General features: G+C 38.2%; 1 pseudogene; it reads left to right on the top strand.

Annotated features, from left to right (window-relative positions):
- The window catches only part of LOC107684208 (olfactory receptor 56A4-like), a 30,017-nt pseudogene extending 23,866 nt beyond the window's left edge, over nucleotides 1-6,151 (top strand).
- The last annotated feature ends 1,461 nt before the right edge of the window (nucleotides 6,152-7,612 follow it).

Here is a 7,612-nt window from a genome sequence, read left to right as displayed (position 1 = left end):
TTTCTTCCTTTGGCCTTGCACTCTCACCCCACACTTTCACGACTCAACCACATCGACGATTGGTTGATATTAGATCAATGAGAGTGGATGGCGGTTTGACATCGAGATGTCGTTCTCGCTCACTTGCTGGCCGTGTTTCGAGCTCTGAAACACTTTCTCCCAGACCTAAGAGGTTACCATGTGTTGGTGCGCACTGACAACAGAGCGGTGGTCTCTTACATCAACCACCAGGGAGGTCTGCGTTCGCACCCCTTGTACAAGCTGGCACACCAGATCGGAGGTGGTGAAGCAGATATGGAGAGTGTTTGGCCAGGCTCAGATGGACCTGTTGCGACACATATGACATCGCACTGTCACCTTTGGTTCTCTCTTACTCATCCAGCTCCACTGGGGCTGGATGCCATGGTACAGACGTGGCCGAGGCTTCGTCTGTACGCCTTTCCTCCGATTGGTCTGCTCCCGGGAGTTCTGGAGAGAGTGCGCCGGGACGGGGCCCGTCTGTTGTTAGTAGCCCCGTTCTGGCCAGGCCGAGTATGATTCTCGGGCCTGATTTCTCTCCTCGACGGCGCTCTAGGGGAGATTCCCGTCAGGAGAGATCTCCTCACACAGGCGGAGGGCGCGCCCCCGCCTGGAGCTGTGGAAGCTGTGGTTGTGGCCTCTGAGGAGGCACAACTCATAACTTCCGGTCTCTCAACTGAGGTTGTTGAGACCATCCTCCATCCAGAGCTCCCTCTATGAGGAAACTGTACTTCTGCAGAGACCGCTGGCCCGACCCAGCTAACTGCCCGTTTGGTACAGTTCTGGAGTTCCTGCAGGCCTGTTTATACGCAGGGTTGACCCACACCACCCTAGAGGTCTTCGTGGCGGCCATTGCGGCCTACCATGCCCCTCTCGGTGGCCATTCAGTGGGAAGACACCCTCTTCTTACACGTTTCCTCCACGGTGCACTGAGGCCGAGGCCTCCGGCCAGAGAAGCTTATGCTAAGTGGTGGATCAGGATGCTATTACATAGCCTCCCCACCTACTTTAGCCACTCCTGGTTCCCCTTTCTCTTGCCTTAGTTGTGCTCTTCCACACTAGGCAGGGATTTGCAAGTCTGGCGGCGTGGGCATTCTCGTTCCCAAAGCGTTTTCCGACGCAGCTCGAGTTCCTGAAGAGGAATGTCTCAGGTTACGTATGTAACCATGGTTCTTCGAGGGAATGAGACGCTGCATCTCGGTGCCATACTTCCAGCATCCCTGCCGGCGCTTGCTTCATTCCTGAAGCTGACGCCGGCTCCGCCGCACATGGTTTTATAGCTTCCTGAGCATGACGTCACCCGCCCGTGACGTCTCGCCCAGCTATTGGACTGATTTCACATGTGATTCAGAGCGTGGTCACAGAAGGCGTTCCCAAAGCGTTTTCCGACGCAGTGTCTCGTTCCCTCGAGGAACCATGGTTACATACGTAACCTGAGACATTTTGTTTCGCATATTAGTTTAAGCGGCTCTGACAGAAAGGCTGCGTGTGCCACTGACAGAGACGCTAGGCTACTCACGCTGTTTAATGTGTTTGAGATGTGCTGTCTTCCTGAATGCATAACTTACATTTCACAGGTATATTCTCCATCTGTAAATGTTAGAAAGCCATGGAAATATTTCCATTTTTCTGTCAGAAGTGCATGAGCCTTCTGCTTTGGGATTCTCCTCTAAACTTCAGTGAACGAGCACCGGCGCGCGCATGCCCGCCAAACAGACAGAGCTCAGTTAAATAGGAGCACAATAATTCTGACTAAAATATACATTTCGCTGAAATATTTGTAGTTGGACAATAAATGTGGCATGTAGAATTTTAAACCTACGAGTAAGTCTATTTTTATGATAGCATTGACTGTAAAGTGACTGTAATACAACTCTGTGCTTTTGTTCTCATTTATTTTCATTTTTAGTTTAGTGAATTTAACTTCCGCTTTAAAAGCCTTTTTTTTTTTTAGATTGCAATATGAAATGTGATTTTAACCCTTTTTTGCACATAATATAAAGGCTTACATTCTTACATTACATTCATAATATAAAGGCTGGTTACATTCACTTTATTTGTTTTCATAGCCTTTAATATGTATTATTTTGTTGGACAAAATTGGGCAGTAAGTGAAATATATATATATAATATATATTTTATGTATTTAATATATATATATATATATATATTAAATACAGATTTTCTAAATCCAAATACTAAAACGAAAATACCGAGATATATACCATATATCGCAAATCGGCCAAACAATACCGAGATATGAATTTTTGCCCATATCGCCAAGCCCTAAGTGAGGTATATAGAAAACAACAGACTTCTAAATATCAGCTTTTTAAAGTGTAACACCGTCCCAAAATAATGATCTGCAATTGTAGATATTGGTAAAGGCAATCAATACATAACCGCAATGCTACAACAGGAGCCAGATGTAGGCAAATATCACAGTATTAGCTTCAGATACAATAAACATGCTGCCCTCTGTGCCATGCTTGCTTATTCCTGATTAATGGTCACATGGCATAACTCCCTGCTGAAACTTAAGATTCTTAAAGGGACCAAATAATGAAAAATGTAGAGATTCACTTCAAAAATGAAAACACGACATCTAACATATTGAGTGGTAACAAAACAATAATTATAAGTCTGAATATATAGAAATAAATCTGAATATTACTACCTATGAGCAGAGGTGTACAGTAACTAAGTACATTTACTTGAGTATTGTACTTAAGTACACTTTTTGAGTATCTGTACTTTACTTGAGTATTATTTTTTCTGGGAACTTATGACTTTAACTTCACTACATTTGAAAGACAAATATTGTACTTTTCACTCCACTACATTTCTATCAAGGTCCTCGAAGTAGAAAGTCGTTAGCAGCTTTGAAAGTCAGTGGGTGATTTCTTTCTTCTCTAAAAGTTCTTCTTTTTTTCAGACAGAACACAATAGGTGTTTGACTGAAGCAGCACTGCACAGACCATTCTGTGTGTGACATTAAAGTACAGCGAGAGCGATTAGACAGCATTTAAAAAAAAAAATGTTTGATGTCAACTAAGTCTTGCTGTTTTGCTTTTTTGTTAAAGCAGTGTTTCTGCTGTAAAGTTATACAGCCACAGTTGTGTTGCAGGGTTTTAAAGCAGGTTTGATTTTTCTTTCTTTCTTATCACTCTGTATTTACCAGATTTCACTGTCCAGTCTGTTCAAATGTGGATGAATGGCTACACATAGATGTGTGCACACAGTCAGAACTGTGAGAAGCAAGTACTTCTGTACTTTTACTTAAGTAAAAATCTGTCTTTACAACTTTTACTTGTAATGGAGTAATATTTGACAAGCAGTATCTGTACTTTCACTCAAGTAATGGAGTTGAGTACTTTGTCCGCCTCTGCCTATGAGATAAGACACTCAGGTTACTATTACTTTTATTACTTTTAAGTTATTATAATGATATTGTTTGAATCATTCAGATCCCTTAACTGGGATGTTTTAATTTTGTTGTAAATATATTGTCTTGGAGAAGCCAATGAAAAATTTCACAATCTTTTTTTCCCTTCCTTAAATAATTAGTTAATCATAATCAAAATTATAATTGAAATACTTTTAGCTTTTTCTCTCACTTAACATGTATTTTGACATGACCGGCTTATTTTTTTCATTAGAATGCCCTGTAATAGATTCAGCAGTTTTCATTTTTTTTTTGTCACCATTTCAGAATTCACACTTGTTTTGTTTTTGTTATCCACCACAGATTTTTCTACTAAATCAAATGCAGAACACCAGTCATCTTGAGTGCATAATATGTATTATTAGGCCTACTGTCTATAGGTTTGTTGTACAGGCAAACACCTAGACAAACTTTGGTGATTCAGATCATTTGAACATCAATGGGCATAAGTTTGACGCAATTTGTAAACTTTAATCTGAACCTCTAAATTCTGAAATGTTTAATTCATATACATAACTCTCAAATGTAGTTAAGGTGGTCTGACAGCTGATTTCTCCTCAGATATAAAGATGTTTGCCTTTCTAAGGGTCATGTTGCAAATTATGTTTGTTGGTGCAAAGTAATTGGTGCACCTTCAGAACTATTGTTACATCACCTCGAACCAATTGTTATTGTCCACATTACAAAGTATATTATTCAAGCAGATGATCTTAATTGGACACTTGTGGTATTATATCCACAGAGGAACACAGATGGAAACTGTTGCATTTTCATTAATGATGGCTTAAATAGTTTGCTTAGGGGACCGATTCAAATGTCAAATAATAATTAATCCTCTGGGAGCTAACTAACAAGCTAATAAATATTTATCAGACACATCTGCTAATGAAGCAAGCTGATAATGAAGTCCCAGGATGTTCCAGACACCTCATGGCTCTACTTCATAATGGGCCAGTTTATTACTCTTTCTTGTTCAAAACAGCTCAATCAGGTTCCAAACAACCTACGCAACATTTGAAGATAGGCCTTGTTTGATTTTTTCAGTATGAAGCATTACCTTTAACTGTATATCAATAACTATCTCAAATAATTGTCAATAAAAAACAGATAAACTTGAAAATTGAAAGTGTAGTGCCTTGTCTTAAAGAAAAGTGAGGTGAAGAGAACAAAAAGGATGAAAAACACAGACCCAGAATTATGACTGATCCCTAGAGAATAAATGTAGTCAAACTGCACTGGCCCCTTCACTGCAGTAATTCAATTACGGGTTGGTCATCGGTGGCGTGAGTGAATCACAAAGGGTTACTACAAATGTCCCAGAGCATCTCTAATTAACTGCTCATTTACTGTAGGTATGACCACAACAGGGACACACATGCACTGTGATCAGATCTGTATTTTGGATTATATCCTTGTTTGTCATGTAGGTCATAATGTTAAACGGATGTTTCATCCATCAAGAAAAGAAACTTCTGTCATCATTTACCCTTATATCACTCTGAACCACTTTCTTTTTGTTTGTTTGTAATATAAAAATAATACATTTATTTAAAAAAAATTCCATACTGTTAAAGTGGATGGTGACCAGGGACCCATCATTGCATGGACTTAATTCCCTTAAATTCATTTTATCGATTTTATTCGTTTAAAAAAAGGGGAATGAGTGTATACACAATAAGCAAATATAATATGTGTACAAATGTGTGATTGTGTGTGCATGTTGAAATATATGAAAACTATCTTTTGAAGCATTAGATGTTAGTTGGATATAAGTAATATATTTAATCTCTACAGCATATGTCTGATAAGATGATAATAATCTTTTTAAATGAATTCAGTCGTGTCCGGCTCTTGGTGATCCTAAGGGCCATGCTTTCCGATTTTCTTTATTTTTCAGCTGTTCTATGCCTAGGCCAGTGATTTTCAGAAAATAATTCATACCAATACCAAAGCTGATGCAAGGGACTGTAGCAACTACCGTACAATAGTCTTTATTTCTCACACAAGCAAAATCCTTCTAAACATTATTCAGCAGCGCCTACATTTAATCATAGAAACAGAACCACCTGCAGCAGGGTTTCAGCAAGCTCATGGCACACATGACCACAAAGCAAATGTCTGTGGTGGATCATTGAAAAAAACATAAACCATAATGACACACAAAATGGTCATCACACTGTTAGCTTTAGCTTGGGGTGTAGTGTTACTTTTCATTAGCATCTTGATAGGCCTTACTCTAAGGCTCAGCCGTTGTAGAACATTCATATCAAATCCTTTTTTTGTGATAATGCATCTTTGTTCAAATTATCTTGTGAGGATGTGACTGTCAATAACTTGTATGGGCTGATATACACAGTACTGCTGTTTGGTTCTTCTATGGGAAGTATAGTGATTACATACATTAAAATAACCACTGTTTGCTTAATAACTAAGAGTAAAACTTTAAACAGCCGTGCATTGAAAACCTGCAGCACTCACTTGGCTCTCTACTTGATTATGCTCATCAGTGGGTTTATTGTTATAGTGCTACACCATATTCCTGCCTATTCAGATTACAGGAAACTGGCTTCCCTGCTGTTTCATATCATTCCAAGCATTTTGAATCCGATCATTTATGGGCTGCAGTGCTCTGAGTTTAGACACCTCCTGATTCAGGTGGTGCGCTTAAAAAGAAAAGCAGGGCCATGAAAGATATTTTAAATTACATAACATTTATGCATTTGGTAGATACTTTTATCCATAATGACTTACATTGCGCTGCAGTCAAGGTAGACATTTATCAGTTGTTGCTTTCCCCAGGAACTGAACCCATGACTTTGGTGTTGCTCTACTGTTTGAACTACAAGAAAGTTTATTAAAATGCTGTAATACATGAAAATACAGTGATCTATATTAATTCTAAAACAGTTCTATATTAATATTAAATATAGGGTCTAAAACAGTTCTATATTAATATTAAATATAGGGTCTAAAACAGTTCTATATTAATATTAAAGTTGCAAATAGATCCTCGCATCAACTTCTTTTTGGCCAGAGGAGAACAAGCCACCTGACTGACACTAGTTTCTCCATTATTTATTTTATTTTTTTCTCCATTTCTGTAACCTGATGGAGTTTGGGTTCCTTGCTACTGTCACATTTGGCTTGCTTAGATTGGATTTAAAAGACACTTAATATTCAGCAATTATTGCATTATCGATTTGACTGCACTGACAAAATCGGATGAGAACAAAACTTGAAATGACTTGAGCTGGATGATAACACTAACGTCTTTTGTAGTAGAGCTGCTTTATAGCGGAATCAACTCCTTTCATAACTTTTATAACTTTCATAACGATTTTGTAACATCGACAAAACTAAGCTGAACTGAACTGATCTGAATAATGACACTATTGTCTTTGAATTTGTCTCATATTTGATGCAGGATTGTTGATTGCATTATTTTGATGTTTAATACTGTGAAGCTTCTTTGACACAATCTGTATTGTATAGAGCATTATAAATGAATGTGACGACTTTTTGTAAATGTTACAACAGCTTTGTTAGATTTTCCTTTGATTTGTGATTCTGTTTTCTAGCAATATATAAACATTATTTATTCCCTCAAACAGAGACAACAGAACTCTCCTTGTAGCAATGTTCCATTTATTAATCTAAAGTGACAAGTTTGTATTTCAAATGCCCCAAGTAATCAATCCTTGTGCTGAAGCCTATACAAAATTCACCTACATTTTCGTCGTTTCTGATATTAACATTATATTAAAATATTACAATAATGTTATAGTCCAAAAGCAAAGCAGATTTGATATAATTATATCTGTGACAAAACATGACAAAAAATGTATATACAAATGACCAAAACTTATATCATTAGATGAACACTATTTACACAGCATACAGTTTGAGTAATGCATTATTTTATTAAACTCATCCATGCCCAGGGCACTGCTGCATCATAATCCGGCCATGACTAAAAGGTGAATTGACAACCACAACATATTGGCCAAATACAGACTGCAGCTAAATCCGTTTGTGAATTAACCTTTTAATGCTTAAAGGGGCCATATGATGTGATTTCAAGTTCCCTTTCAGTCAGTCACGTTCTACGTTACGTCAGTCGTGACTGACGAATTGGGATCTCGCCCGAGA

The sequence above is a fragment of the Sinocyclocheilus anshuiensis genome, unplaced genomic scaffold (assembly GCF_001515605.1).
Source record: "Sinocyclocheilus anshuiensis isolate Anshui unplaced genomic scaffold, SAMN03320099.WGS_v1.1 scaffold285, whole genome shotgun sequence".
Classification (NCBI taxonomy): domain Eukaryota; kingdom Metazoa; phylum Chordata; class Actinopteri; order Cypriniformes; family Cyprinidae; genus Sinocyclocheilus; species Sinocyclocheilus anshuiensis.
This window is presented reverse-complemented; position numbering and strand designations above follow the sequence as displayed.